Source organism: Sciurus vulgaris (genome assembly GCF_902686455.1).
Source record: "Sciurus vulgaris genome assembly, chromosome: 8".
Classification (NCBI taxonomy): domain Eukaryota; kingdom Metazoa; phylum Chordata; class Mammalia; order Rodentia; family Sciuridae; genus Sciurus; species Sciurus vulgaris.
Window position 1 is genome coordinate 100,920,807 of NC_136468.1, and position 16,355 is coordinate 100,937,161.

At 36.8% G+C, this 16,355-nt stretch overlaps 1 protein-coding gene and 1 pseudogene across 2 annotated transcripts in view; one reads left to right on the plus strand and one right to left on the minus strand.

The window, feature by feature from the left end:
* Positions 1 to 16,355, plus strand: part of SUGCT (succinyl-CoA:glutarate-CoA transferase) — a 755,391-nt gene that overhangs the window by 478,028 nt on the left and 261,008 nt on the right.
* LOC306668419 (rab5 GDP/GTP exchange factor-like) lies at positions 422 to 11,602 on the minus strand (annotated as a pseudogene). The gene has a single exon. The product of its transcript is annotated as a rab5 GDP/GTP exchange factor-like (transcript).

Genomic DNA, 16,355 nt, shown 5'->3' on the forward strand with positions numbered 1-16,355 from the left:
CTATCAGCATGTCATTATCTATAGATTTAATACATGTGTATATATATGCATGTGTGTGTGTGTGTGTGTGTGTATGTCTATTTCTACTCAGTATCTCTTCCTTTTTTACTTTTCTCTTGAGGCTTCTGTTCATATCTAGGGTTCTGATAGATTTTTAAAAATATTTTCTTTAGATGGATATTGGGATATTTATTATTTGAATATTTCATATCTGAAGATATGGGTTATTTTTTCAAGTTTGTTAATTGGTAGATGTTCTTTTGATTATATTACTTCAGGTAATCTAAGATATTATTTTACTATCTTCTAAATTTATAAATCAGGAATTGTACATATATATTTAAATATGGAGGAATTTTCTATTATATGCTTGATAATTATTTTTCCTCTATTAGTTTTTTTTCTTCACACTCTGAAGATATTGAGACTCCTAGATTTATCTGATGATTTTCTTTTTGTCATGACTTCTATCTCTGCATATTTTTGCTCTAATTTTCTAGTTGACAAATTTAACTCTCAAATAGGCAATCTGTTCTTCAGTTCATTTACCAATTTGTTTAAATTAAGGATTTTGTTGTTTTAATTTCTTCAGTCTTCTGGTTAGGGTACTGTTATGGTTTGGATATGAGGTGTCCCCCGAAAACTCCTGTGTTAATGCAGGAATATTCAGAGATGAAACAATTAGATTATGTGAGCTATAACCTAATCACTGCATCCTAGTTTAAGTAGACTCACTGGGAGATAACTGTAGGCAGGATGTGGACATCGTTGGAGGAAGTGGGTCACTGGGGTCCAGGTGCCCTAGAAGGATGTTTCTTCCCTAAGTCTCCTTCCTCTTTGTTTACTGGCTTCTGTGAGGTGAGTGGTTTTCCTCCTCCAACCTTCTGCCATTTTATTCTGCCTTAACTTTGATGCAGAGCAATGGACTAGGAAGAGCATGGACTTAACCTCTTCAACCATGAGACAAAATAAACTTTTATTTCCCTAAGTCATTGTTGTTAGGTATTTTGGTCACAGCAACGCAAAGTTGACAGTTACCACTAGTGGTTGTGATAATGGAAATGGTAGAGTGGCTTCTCTCCTCATACAACAAGCCAGTGGTGAGTTCATTCATGTGAAGACACCAAAAAGACCCTCAGTTCCCTGGTTTCAGTACTGTCTCTCAGCTTCAGTAGGAGAACATACCTCCTACCTGGTCAGTACAACTGTCAGTAATCCACTTTATCAGATTCCGAGAATATCAGAAGGTTTGGATTTTCAGAACAGATTACTGAAATTGTCTTGGGTTGGTGTCCAGGGTAGCATCCTGATCATGTATCTACGGCATGTCAATACCCCAGGTTCCAGTTGACCCAAGAAAAATACTTAGGTTGAGGTAGAGTTGGGAATGGAAGGAAAAGAGATGTGTTAAGCTGCCCCATTTCTGGTACTAATGCAGCTTTAATGGCAAGGCAGAGAACTTCAGAGAGAATAAAGTTGTTCATTATTTCAGAGATAAAGCAAGCACACATTCCCTTTTTTTATTTTTTAACCGTGGGTAGTTTTCCTTTTGCATTATATTAACAAGGTACTCTATTCAAAGGAGTTTCACAACAGTTTAAGTCTTATGCTGATTATTATTGTTTCTGATTGTTTAAAAACTATAAACATTTGTTTTATTGTTTGAGAAAATTTGTTTTATAGGGTGAGCCTTTCTACTGGCTTACACATTTAGAGTCAAAAGATTTTAATATTAATCCTACTATAGAGACATTACAGAAAGATGATTGTTCATTCATTCATTAATTCATTCCTTCTCTAGCCTAATCTACACTGAAGACAGATTCCTCTGTAGCTGTAGCAGAGTGGCTCTCCAACTTTAGCATACATTAGAATCATGTGGAAGGGCTGTTAAAAACACAGATTGCTGGGCCCCACCCCAGAGTTTCAACCTTTTCAGAACCACTTGTTTAACTGGGATAACCAACTATTCTGAATTGTAAGAGACAGTTCAAATTTGCACACTGAAAGTCTCAAATCACTGGAAGCCCAGGCAAATGGGTCATCCTAAAACACTTGTCATATGTTGGATATACTGAGAAGTTTTCATAAACACCATTGCTGGACCCTTGTCCATTAGAATCAACTGGGAAACATTTAATCAATACCAATGCCCCACTTTGCATGCCCAGGGAAATCATCCTGAGAGGGTGTGGCCTAACCATTGATCATCCTTTACTCTTCCCCTGGATTCTGTCAGGCAACCAAGAACATGAGTCTCTCATGGCTGTCTCTAGCCATTTGGTGAAAAAGACCCATTATATCTATCCAATTTAATTTAGCTTCCAACCACACACTTTCCAAGGGCACTTATCACTTTCTGATATTTTCTTTCTTTCTTTCTTTCTTTCTTTCTTTCTTTCTTTCTTTCTTTCTTTCTTTCTTTCTTTCTTTCTTTCCTTCCTTCCTTCCTTCCTTCCTTCCTTCCTTCCTTCCTTCCTTCCTTCCTTCCTTCCTTCCTTTCTTTCTTTCTTTCTTTCTTTCTTTCTTTTGCAAATAAATAGTTCTTTATTATTAACTAAGCTTCACCTACCAGGAAAAAGAAAACAAAACAACCCCCACAAACTGTACCTAAAAACGCTCTGCCATTTATAAGCAGTCAAGGTACATCCAGATCCACTGGCAGGCTGCAGTAAGACTACCTACGATGCAGGCTTCAATAGTGCTACCACGTAAGGTCCATCATCCTGCATACACCTGAGGTTGCAAGGGTGGAGGAAGCTTGTCATTTTCAACATTTTCAGAGTCTACAGCTGCTAATGGTTGATGCTGGGGCTTAATTTCAAGTGGGTATTTCTCCACAATGTCTTGAACTTCTTTTGCAATTCCATCTGTCCAATCAATTAAATCTTTTTCAAGTTTCTTGAATTCATTCATGATTCTTTCCTGTCTTTCATTCAACTGAGACAGGAGATCCAAGTTCTTATACATCTGCTTCACACCTAAGCAAGCATCAGGAGACCAACTCTCAGGTTCTTGCTTTCTGGGAGAGGTCTGGCCAGATGTAGCAATCAAAATCCTCCTGGCTTAGATTCAACGACTGGGCATCTAATTTCTCAGCGAAAGCCACAGCACAGCACAGGTTGGTGAAGTAGTAGCCATCCTCCCCCGTCATCAGCTGGCTGGGGTTGTAGAAGCGGGTGATGTACTGGATGTTGGACTGCAGGCGTTGGAGGTTGCCCTTCAGCACGATGTGGATGAGCGTGGGCAGGAAGTCGTCCGTAGTCGCGGTCTCGTTCTTGGTGATCTTGATGGTGTTGAAAATGTGCTTGCTGCTCTGGGTGATGCAGGCCAACTTATCTCGAGGCACATGCTTCAAGTCCATCTCAATGATATCTGTGATCCCTTTCTCCACCATGTCAGACACTTCTGGAATTTCTTCATTGACAGGGACACAAAGCATCTGAGGTGTAACCCAGTGCAAGGCTCTGATCCTCTTCTGAATGGTGAGGTCCTTCTTCTCATCATCTGTGGTTTCTGGACAGAACACGTACTTGTAGAGGCGCGTCATGGTGTACTTCTCAAGCTGATCCATTATCTTCTCAACTCTTTCTGGAGGCACTTTTCCACGAGTCTGCATTCTTTCTGCCACATTCTGGTAAAAATCCTGAGTACACTCTGACTGCTCCTCGATGCTCAAATCCCTTTTGTAATGCATTCCTTCCAAAAAATTTTGGTCTGTTTATAGAGCTCTTGTCTGGTCTTGTGGAAGGTCTTGAGAAACTCTATGAACTCCTTAGACACTCTGTCTGTTTCAATGTTGGGTTTGCTAGTTTACGGAAGGACTGGGAGCTTTTGCTTCCTGAATTTCTGCCTCTTTTGATCTAACTCTGGAAGAAGCATTGAAGAATGTCTTCACTGTGGTAACCTTGCAAGTCTTCTCATTGGTTTTCTTTTCTTTAAATTTGGAAAATGTGAGGGACAGGGCCCCCTGGCTGCTCTGACCGCTGGCAAAGGCTTCTTCCTACTCCCACTGAAGTCGTTCAGCCAGCTCCCAGTCCTCCTGGATCTGCTTCTGCCAGGCTCTGTGGTACTCCTCCCGCCAGCACTTGGAGCAGAAGCCCTGCCAGTCAGGGCTGCCTTAGTAGCCGCATCCCTTCTTGCACAGAAGCTCTGACTGGTCCACGTGGATTCCTCGGTGCTCAGACTTCAGGCTCATCTTCTTCTACTATTTGGTAGCCACTGGAACACACTCAAAAGTTTCAGTCCTTGTGGGTCTTACTGTCCAGCATTGGTGATGTGATTCTGCTCAGCGGCCCCTGGGCATCCGCCCGCCACCACCCGTGCCACTCCCGGAGGTGCACTCCATATTTTCTTTATTTAATTCTGTGTTTAAATTTTCTGTATTCCCCCTACTAATAGAATATGAACTTTATGAAAGCAAGAGTTTTGTATCTTCAGTTCTTAGAACATGATGTAGAATGTGTAAGCACTCAGTTAATATTAATTCATGCCTTCAATATGCTAAGCACTGTGATAGGCCCTGTGGACAACACAATAATAAACAATAATAGTGCCTATAGCAGAAAAAATATATAGACCTCTTTGCCTTCATAAAGCTCAAAGTCTGGTGGATTATCTCCTTTTTTCAAAAAAATAGTGTTTTAATTTCATTCTTCTTTATGGCTGAGTAAAACTCGTGTGTGTGTGTGTGTGTGTGTGTGTGTGTGTGTGTGTGTGTGTGTGTGATCACATTTTCTTTATTCATTCATCTATTGATGGGCATTTAGGCTAGTTCCATAACTTTGTTATTGTGAATTGCACTGCTCTAAACCCTGATGTGACTGTTATCAATGTGGTATGCTGCTTTTAGTTCTTTTAGATAAATACTGAAGAGTGGGATAGCTGGTATTTGCCAGTGAATGGACGGATTTGGAGAACATCACGCTAAGTTAAATAAGCCAGACTCAGAAAGTCAAGGGTCAAATGTTTTCTCTCATATGCGGAAGCTAGACCAAAAAAAAAAGGAGAAGTCCCATGAAAATAGAAGTGAGTTTGGTGGGGTAAAGGAAGGGGGTTGAGGGGGAAGAAAGAGGCAAAGAAAATGGGAGGAGTGGTGAAATGAAATTGACCACACTATCCTATGCACATATATTAATATACCACAGTGAATTTCACCTTTATGTGTATTTATACTTTATGTGTATTTATAAAGCATTAATTTAAAATAAACTCTAAAAATAACATTTTACATAACTCTACTAAACCTCAGATAAGTAAATTGTTAAGCAAATAAAGGGGACACATTTCACCACTTAGACTGCCGCTAGCATCTTATCATTTCATTGTGGTACAAGCAGCATCTTTGCATGGTTAAATGAACTTAGTGACTTAAAACAACTGAAGGAACATTTCATTCCTGCCTTATGACATCCTGAGCCATGGATTTGTGGCTTTGCCTTTGCTTTGCAGTTTGGTGCTGTTGAGAAACCATGAGACTGTGCAGCTTCCGCTCCCACATACTAGGTCTATGGTGAGATCCTCCCTGGTGGCCTAAGGACCTAGCGGAGTCTTCCTGTTGTGGTTGAGCTACAGGAAATACTCTGCAGTCCCCTGTTCAGCCAGACAGATACATGAAAGGGCCAAGAACATGCACAGAGACAAGACATAAACAAGTGTATACTCATCCATTTTATGGACATAAATGGTGTGGGGGTGCTGGAACACATGGAGTGTCTACATTCTAGAGGGCTTAGTCAGGAGATGGTAACAAATCTTGACAACACAAATTTAAATGATGGGAGAACTCAGAGAGATCAGGACTAAAGTATTATAGGCAAGCGGACGAGATGTGAAAATCTCAGAGACTTGAGCTAACGCACAGCATTTTCCACTGATCTTAGGGGTCCTTGCTGGACTGGAGCAAGACCGTTTAGGGATTAGGTAGAGTCATCATTTCTTTATGCTGTCTTTTCTTCTGAGATAATTCATCTATCTGGTCAAGTTTCTTGTAGTATTAAAAGAAAAATTGTAAAGTGGTTCATCTAGTCACATGGGCCAATCTGCATAGTCAATGTAGGCATTGAAAGGAAAGAAACCCCAACTAGATCATTTAGATTTATTATGTCTTCAATTTCAAACAACTAGAAATGCTTAATCTAGAGCTTTATTTTTGCAATAGAGTTATAAAAAGAAATAATTAAATGATTTAAAAAATGAGTGTTAACAAGATGTTTTCCTACATATAGTATACATATATAATATTTAATGTATGATGCATATGCTATATATGTTTATCTTTCTGCATATTTATCAATCTATCTAAATGAAATGATAAAACAGTTTGCTTAAAAGTAGTGACCATTCTACTTATGAAATATGTTTAAAATATATCCTATTAATATTAGCATTTAAAATATTTGTGTTATTGGCAAAAAAAAAATGAACAAAAATGCTAGAAAACATAGTTAATCTGGGCATAACATCTACCTATTATATTATCTTTTGACTCATGTGGGCCCCAAGCCAAGTGATACTGTTTAGAGGCCAAACCAGAATCCCAGAACATGCAGGTAGTTTTATCTAGTCCAGCCTTGTGCTTTGCTTCAAGCTGAAGAAATCAGTCCCCTTGTGAACTCACTAATTCAAATTCAGTGCAGTGGAATTCAAATGCAGTGGATTAGGAGGAAAGTCCAAGACTTTTCTTAATTTATAACTGTAGATTTACTTGAAAATGTTCTTGCACCAGCTAGATACAGTTTAGGTGTCTTATGATCCTGTATTTTACTTCATTAAACAACTTCAAGGCCGGGGTTGTGGTGTTGCATGCCTGTAATCCCAGTGGCTCAGGAGGTTGAGACAGGAGGATCACAAGTTCAAAGCTAACCTCAGGAACTTAGAGCAGCCCTAAGCAATTCATTGAGACCCTATTTCTAAATAAAACACAAAAGGGCTGGAGATGTGGCTCAGTTGGTTGAGTGCCCCTGAGTTCAATCCTCAGTACTAAAAACAAAACAAAACAAAACAAAACAAAACAAAACAAAACTTCAAATGAAAACCCTATTGTCTGTTTTACTGTTTATTTAATCATTGTTTCAATACAAACTTATTGTTTGTCTCTTATGTTTCAGGTACTGATAGGTACTGGGTATATAATAAAGTAAAAGTTACAATTATCTTGAATAGGTAGACCATTAAAAACTCTATAGTTTCAGGTATGGTAGTACATGAATGAAAATGATATTCTGAGAGACTGACATGAGGGCATAGTTTAGGTGGGAGGTAGGGCAGCTAAGTGACCTTTGGGTCTAGAAGGAGTTTGGCAGCCAAAGAGTGCTTTACCCTTGGGTTCAGAAAATCTATAAACTTGACATACCTTGTTTTATTTCTAACACCCCATGAAGAAGAGGGACAGTAAATTGTTCAAGTTTTTATTGTATTTTTGGGGAAATTCATGGTAATTAATTTTTTCCTAAAACATGGTCATTGTGTAGGAAGTTTGAAAAAAGGACCACTTTACTTTTGTTTTAAGAATGTGACTTTTATCACACATATTAACACCCTGTCTCTCAAATTATGTGTGTGTGTGTGTATGTGTGTGTGTGTAATCTTTTTGCTGACATATATCATATAAAAAAACCTATATTTGCACAGGAAACAAGAAGTAGGAATAGACCCACAGTCTAGAATATTTGAATAATTTCTGCGAGATATAGCACAAATAGGACAGACCCACTTAAGGAAGATTCTTCTCAGCCTGCCATTTATGCTGGGGAGAGAAAAGTCCTCCAGGAAAGTAAGCAGAGAGAATCTCAAGGATCTCAAATCACCTCCATGTTTGTAAAAATTGGTTGATGAAACTAAAAACAGGAGACTGTTGGGCATGGAAGTAAACGTTCCTTCTCCTCATGACTAGTCTGGCGAAATAAAACAACAGGAAACTTAATCTTCAAGTGAAAGAAATTTTTTTTTTTTGCAATATAAGTGATAGGTTTTTTCTTTTTTCCTTTTTTTTAACTAACTCTAGAAACTCTGCCCTGTATGAATAGTATTTCCTTCATTTTTCTAATGAACATATTTTTAACATTATTCATTTGTCTTAAAGTGTTCATTAAAAATTAAATGTTTTTGCCATTGATAATTCAAATTTATCGTCCCAGGAATTATCTGATGATCTTGACTGATACTAGATCAATGACCTTCACATCCCACCAACCAAGTTTAAAATCAATTTTTAAATACACAAAATAGAAATAGAAAAGAATGTTTTCAAATGAAAGCAATGGCTCTTTGGTATCAGCAGCATTCTTTAATTTCTACCACATATGCATAAGTTGGCAAAGTAATCCTAATGACTTGAAACAAATGTATTTCCATCATAGAATAAGTCCCGAGCCCATCTACCCTGAATCTTTGGATAAAGACAAAACTCCATCCTGCCATGCACCTGGTCGGTTGTGCAATGCTAACCAATGAACAGCTGCTAACAATAAGGGTATTGTGTTTATGTAACAGAGTTCAGGATCTGATGGTTAGTCTCTCGATAAATGTTGAAACGCTAGGGAATTTTCTCTTGCCAGGATGCCTGCTTCATGGAAAGTACTGTGTCTAGTTTGAACCATATACTTAAATGTTCTTTCTGTATGAACTGCTGGACTTGCATTTTACAAGATCATATTAGCCTTTCAAATTGGTTGAGGAGGTTGAGAATCTCTCAGCTATGAAATGGCCATACATCCTGGTGATGAATGTAATTTTAGCAACTGTTTTCTGTGGACTTGTTTTACCAAGTTAACAAGAGTCTGTATTATGTTTCTTCCCATTGATGTGGGTGTGTCCTTGTGTGTGTATTCAAGAGAGGCTTCCGTTTGTTGAGTGATCTTCATGCAAACATCTTGGAGTGCTTTACAAAAGAATTTTAAAAATTAAACCAAACAGGATATGAAACTGTGCTGCCAAACAAGTAAGTCTTTAGGCATGATTTAAATTTAGTTAATGACATAAAGAGCTAAATCTGTGAAAGGAAGCAAGTTCCTTGGATCAGAAAAAAAGAATCAGAAAACAGATACTCATATTTTGTCTACGTCTTCATTCGAGTAGCTCCAAAAATGTTCTTTTAGAAGTGCATTTGGAAAACTCTAGGCTAAGTGAACTCCAAGAACCATTGTTTTAGGGATAATAGTTCCCATGTGCAAAGAGATCTGCAGATTACAAAGCATTTTCCCAGCCATTATTTAGTTTGATTGTGACAACACCCCCCACCAAAGTGGTTAAAGAATGGGTTATCCCATTTTACAGATGAAGAAACCGATGACAGGAGAAAATTAAGGGATTAAACTAAGGTCATCCAGCTAGATAATGATAGTGTTAGGACTGGAATATGTATCTTGATCCAAGTTCTGTTCTCTCTTTACAGTGCTGTGAGTTCCACCTATGGAAAAGCATTTACCCTGGATACTTTCCTCCTGCCATTATAGCCATCAGTCTCTGGGGTGATATTAATGATTCTTGCTTCCCAGGACACTCTGGAATTATACTCCCTCTCAGAAGGAACTCCTAACATTCTTGTTTAAATAGAAAATTAGAAAACCAGGGTCTTCTAAAGCAAGTGCATACCAATAATAATTTTATGACTTAATCTTTTGACAACATTTAAAGTGGTTTGTCTTTGAAATCACTTTCCAGTGGTTTTCCAGAAACATCTTGAGAAGATGCAGTTGGAATGATCAGAGCCTTAGCTTCTGTGATGGTAGATGGCTTCTCCTGGTAAGACCTGTAACAGAAAAAGAAATGGGGGATTCTTAATAAACTTCCTTTCCATTATGAACTGGGTTAGTCAGCTTTCCATTACTGTGACAAAAAGACCTGAGATAATTAGCTTAAAGGAGGAAAGTTGATTTTGGATCACATTTTTGAAGGTTTCAGTTCATGGTTGGTTGGCCCATTGCTTTTAAGCCTGTGGCAACGTAGCACATCATGGCGGGAAACTTGGAATGAAACAAAGCTGTTCGTGTCATAGAGGCTGGGAAACAAAGGGAGGAAGAGACTAGCATCCCAATATCTCCTTCAAGGACAGGGTCCTAACTTCCTTCCACTTAGTCTTACCTCTTAAACGTTCTACCACCTCTCAATTGTGCCAACCTGAAGACCAAACCTTTAACATGTGGGCCTTTGGTAGACATTTAAGATCCAAACTATGGCAGTCGTATGTCACAATCCTTGAACGGCTGTGAGATTCTATGAGAATTTTAGTTTCAGTTCAAGAGTTCTAGCTTTATACCAGAACAACAGTTGTGGAATCTGGATTGGTTCATGAGACAAGGTATATAGTATTATCTCTTTAAGGAACATTCAGAGTGACACTGTGCTATTGCTGTCAAGTTTTGTTTTTGCCATTATTTTGCCTCTTCCTATAAAAACACATTTCATTTCTCATTCAACATTTGGACGTTAAAATATTTTCTTTTTCTTTGATATTCCTATTAGCTTCAGACAAATCTGGGAAGAACATTGTTTTGTGACTCTAGATCTTTTGGCAGAGCACATGGGGTGGATCTCAAGAACAAGCAATTGAAACCATGTCTCCATAACTAGCTTCTTGAGCAGTCACTCAAACTGAAAAGAAGCCCAAGCAAGGTGATGAAGAGATGGAGGAACACCATTAGGACAGCAAGTACCTTGCAAAAAGTCAGTAAATGTAAGGGTATTACTTTTTACATTACACTAAAATATAAGTTTTCCAGATTTTTATATGATTTAAAAATATTAATATAAAGACTTTGGCTATCTTGTCCTAGCCAATAAACACAGGCTATCCAAAAGATTTATATGACTTCCATATGTCATTTGAGCATTTGAGACAGAAAGATAAACTGAACCATGTGGAAATATTAAGGATAAAAGGTAGCTGGAACAGTGTTCCCAAGCTGGCTGCATTCCCCAATCTGGCCTCCTGTATGGGCACATGCTCTCTTGTCCTTCAATCTCTCTGGTGATGAGTAATTTCTGGCTCATTTTCCTAACCTTTGGACATTGCCTTTTTCCTTGCACCAGTGTTTATCTGTTTCTCTTTGATACCTGGTCCCTATTCCTTTATTCATTTCTTTCAGCTTGACTTGATTTTGCTCCTTCACCTCCACCTCTGGATTTGCTCTATATTTACCCTTGCCAATCTGTATTTAGTTGCTCTGTGTTGAGTATCTTTTCTTTTTGGATACTTATCACATGATTGCCATATTATCACCCTCTGTAACATGATTACTTTGATTCCTGTTCCTGATCATTTGGTTCCTACCTGTCTCAATAACATTGTGTTTGATGATCTGGAAGGAATAAAACACATACACATCATGGCTCTTTCCTCTTTTCTGTCTACTTGGAATAACTCTTTTCATAATATCTAATGACCCATTTTTTTTAATAAGCCAGACTTTTGGTAATCATTTCTTGTAATTTCCTTTTACATTTATTGTCCATATGGCTCAAGATCCTCTAGAAGATGTTGTATCATGACTTAAGTTGTCACTAGCAGTGTCTTGAACAGAATAGAAGCTCAGCTAGTATATGCTATTCATTTTGCATGGGATATTCATTTTGCATGATACAGATAAGACTGTATCGTTTAACTAAGTTCTAAATAGAACTATATATATAATTTAAAGTGCTATATTTTCCAATAGAAATTTTTGTGGTGATTGAAATATTCTATATCCTCATTGCCCAATATGGTGGCCACTAGCCACCTTTTGCAATGATCACTTGAAATGTTGCTACTGTAACTGAGGAACTGGATTTAAATTTTATTTAACTATAAGTAAAAACTTCACAAGGATAGTGGGTACAAGATTGGATAATGCATACTACAGGAATTTAGAAAGGGTAAATGTAAGTGTGAAATACAAGTTAGGTAAGTGTGAGATACAAGTTAGGGAAGTACAAATGGAATAAGATGAACTTGAATCTTGAAGATGGGAAAGAGAGAAAAGGGATATAGTAGAAGCTTGGAGGTGATTGACAATGTTATATTGGGATAAGTTTGAAGATGAGATAGAGCAGGGTTCGAGAAATAGTGATAACAGTGATAACTGCAGCCATTTATTGATACTACAACACATACTAATTTAATCTTAATAGCAATATTATGACTTGAGAAAATCTAAGTAATTTGTCTAAAGGTACAAGTTAATATTAGGCCTGGAATTTGAACTTAAGTCTGTCTAGTTCAAAAAGCTAAGCTTTCAGCCATGCCATCAAACTATGCCATCTCATGCTTTCTTCGCCATGTTAAGAAAGACTTATAAGTAGGAAATAGCCCAAATGCCCTTCATTGGATAAATGGGTAAATATTAAAATGCATCTTGTCAATGGAATACTACTTAGTAATATGAAAGGAAAAGAACTATAGATATGTGTAATGACATGGATAAATCATAATTGCATTGTGCTGAGTCAAAGACACTGGATGTAAAGGACTATATAATATGTGATTTCATTTAGATAATATTTCAGAAAGGGCAAAAGACAGATCAGTAGTTGCCAGGAGCTGAGAGTGAAGGACAGGGATTGATGACAAAGAGAATTAAGAGATTTTTTGAGGGGAGGTAGAAATATTCTATATCTCAATAATATGGTGGTTACACGACTATGCATTTTTTCAAGACTCACAAAAGTGTGAACTGAAATGGGTGAATTTTACTGAATTTAAGTTGTATTTCAATAAATTTTACTAAAAAACAGAGACTTAAAGTACATGTAAGCTTACTTTCACAAAGGCAGCAGGAATAGGGTTAGTTATTATAACTCAGGCTATTTTAAAAAATAATTATAATTTTCGTGTCTAAACATTTTCATGTTTATGATATATAGGTATACAACATATTTAATAGAAAATGGGGGAGAAATTAAAATCTCATAAAAGAGATGTATATTTGTGTGCATACATCTAAAATAGTTTAATTTGTATTTAACATGAGTTGACACGGTAAATGTTTGCTCAACTTGATGTTTATTTGCTATTGGCATGGGAAAGAGGGTGGAGATGGAGGAGGAAGAGATATTTTAATTAAATCTGAATGGTAAGATGTTATATGACTTATCCTATTTTCCTTTTATTTTGTTTAAATGAAAAATAACTACCATATGAGGTCATCAGCCTCTTGGAAGCTTGCTTTAGGATTTCTCAATACATAATGAAATTTTCATTTTTACAATAAACCACTTACATGAGACAATAGTACAATGGATATCTTTTAGCATATAGTGATTTCCTCCTTTTTATTTATAAGAAAATTGGCATGTAGAATTAATTATCTAAAAACCTTGTAGGACTTTGTCTTCACTAGTTTCATTGTGTGTTCATACAATCATAGATTCATGCTAATTTTAGGCAGAAGAGACTTCAAATTATTATCTGGCCCAATCTATTGTCTGTAAGCAGATAATGTATTGTGTTTTATAATTGAAGAGGTATGACAGAGTTGTAAATTTTGCTGTATATTTCTAATGATTAGGGTTTATGCTTAAGAGTTATTAATGTTAATAAATAACTATAAACAAGATATAACTACTGATTATGATTTAAGAATTTTACTTGATTCTCTGCTTTAAGCATTTCTCTAGTTTCAAACTTTATTAATATCACATATAATAATATGCTGATAATCCTGGTAAATCTTTAAATAGTCTCACTAGGGAAAGTATAAATTAGATAATAAGTTATTTTTTGGACTGCACTTATTAGTGTGGAATTTAAGGTAATGAATGTGAAAATACTTTGAGGGCTGTAAAACACTGAACGAATATTGTTCTTTTCCCTTGATTTTATCTTTAGTCATTTGTTTGACATTTTCTCTAGGATCTTAAGTATTATCAGCATACATTTGCAGAGAAAATTGATATCTAATATTTTTTTGTGGCTAAAAAGTAAGTCTGTTTATATAATTAAGCATCTACATGTAATACATTTTCAAGTAATGATCTAAATTAAAATAATCTCAATAAGATAACTTTTTTGAATGGAAAGAAAACCAGTAATTGGTGTCCTAGTGACTTGTCACTCTTTTTAATAATCTCATAACTGGATATGTGTGTGTGTGTTGTATGTGTATGTGTCTGTGTGTATATGTTGTTAAGACTATGATCCCAGGCAATATTTTTCTATGTGTACCACCTTTATTTTTCTTCTTGTAATTTCCCAGTAAGCTATTGTCTTGGTATATTTTGTTATACTATAACAAAATACCTGAGACTGGTTAATTTGTGAAGAGTGTTTCACATTTCTGGAGACTGGGAAGTCTAAGATCAAATCATTGGCAAGTTAGGGCCCCATTTTCCTGCTTGCAGTTTGGTGTCTTGTACATTGCATTTTCCAGAGGAGACATATGTTGTATCCTCAATTGTCAGAAGACTGAAAAGAGAGGGAGGAACTCTTTGTTCTCACATGGCAATCCTTTATTGCAGTGGCCTTACAACTCTGCCCTCATCACCTGAACACCTCCTAGCACTGTTGCATTTGGGGATTTAAGTTTTCAAAATATGAATTTTTGGGTAACACTCAGACCATCGCAGATACATAGGGAGAGTGAGATTATATATAAGATGGGAGAATTTATTAACTTTTGATCATATTATGGCAATGTTAATATCTCTATAAATGTATTTATTTTGATGATTAGTGAAAACTTAAACAGAAGAACAAAGTGGTAAATTTGTCAAAGTTGTGAGTTTTTAAAAGATATTTTTTTCTACCTGAGGCATTCTGTATGTATTGTTTTGAGCTTTCTGTCCTTTTCTAGTTATTTCTTTCCACAAAATAGAGAAATACTTTGCAAAAAGGTGTAATTCTTTAACTTATGATAAGAAGTATCAAATGTACATTGGAAGTCAACTCAAGTAATATTAAATAACAAGTTTAAATGATTATTGAAAAGTTGGGTTAAATTTTCTTTAAGGCCAACTCCATTTGTGTGAATTGCTAATCACAGTAGTCATGAGCAGGACCAGCTTAAATATTTGTGACTGATAATGGTTAGTGTAGGACTCAGGTCTTGTTGTCTCTTTCATCCCTTTGTGGAAGAAATTAAAAAAAAAAAATAGTGATAACTACTGTTCCTGATTTGCAGACCACAGAATAGGCAGTTCTATGATCACTGATTCTCTGAAAGGGAAGGTACATCTTCGGCCTACTGACTGGGTCTGCAAACCCAGGGCAGATGGATAGTGAGTAGGAAGAGGGCACCCAGAGAAGGACTCAAAGAAATAAGAAGTTAAAGAAAGGGGATGGATACCTTTGTACACTATAAAATGCAAAATTGCTAACATAGGGAGATGCATATAGAATGGAGGACTGTATGAGATTTGTGGAAAAGTGTCACAAACTTAAATGTAAAATGCCATCTGGGATTTTCTAATTTATTTTCAGATTCCATATTTGGGTTCTACTGAGGTTCAGTTGAGGAAGTACCTACCCAGAACCAGGCAGCATTTTAAATATGGCTTTTATTGATATATTTTGATTTGCACTAGAAAAGAAAAGCAGTAGAAATTTAATGGTTATTTTCATTTTTCTTTCTCATGATCAAGGAGGTAAGAGGGGATCTTCAGCTCATGCTCATCCTCATGTCTAGGTCCGGGGATAGTGACTGGAGTTCAGGGATGTCTCCTGCTCACATTTATCAGTTATAAATGGATTATAAAGTGATTTTAACATTTCAACACATTCACATCAAAAGTTCCTCCAAGGAGCTAAGTGAAATATCCTGCTTGGAATTAAGGTCACAAATAAAAGCCAGGTGATCAGTCTAGATCAGAGTCTATGAGGAAAGCAGAGCTCTGGACCAGACATTGAGTGGCTGGCAGGACATAAAGGGGGAGAAGGCAATGATTGTGCAGGGCCTGGTCAGGCAGGGAGGCAGAAGTCCAATGGGACTGCTAAGAATTCAGATCTACCTGGGCCAAAGTGAACTAGGAATACAGACCAGGGAAGGATCTGAATAATACAATTCTGTCCTGCCCTAGGCCTAGAGCTTTTGGGATCCTAGCATGAGCCCTTCTCCCTTTTTCTTGCTTTACCTGTTTCTCTTCTTTGCCTCTCCAAACTCACATCCTCCTATATGCCCAGCAACAAACACAAGAAGTAGGGATAGTCAAAGGGTATTACCCTTGTGTGCTGATTTCAGACTAGTAGATAGAGTTTTGTTGGTGACCAGGAAATGTGCTTTCACCAAGGGAAATGGTTATAGTTATTGTCCCCAAGAATGTCCTGTCTGAGTGGATCATGGATAAGAAAGTTCAAGAACACTATTCTAAAGACAGCAAAAACAGTAAGTCTAAATGATAGTTTTAAGTTCTTTTATTTCTTTTTTTGGGGGCGGGGTGGG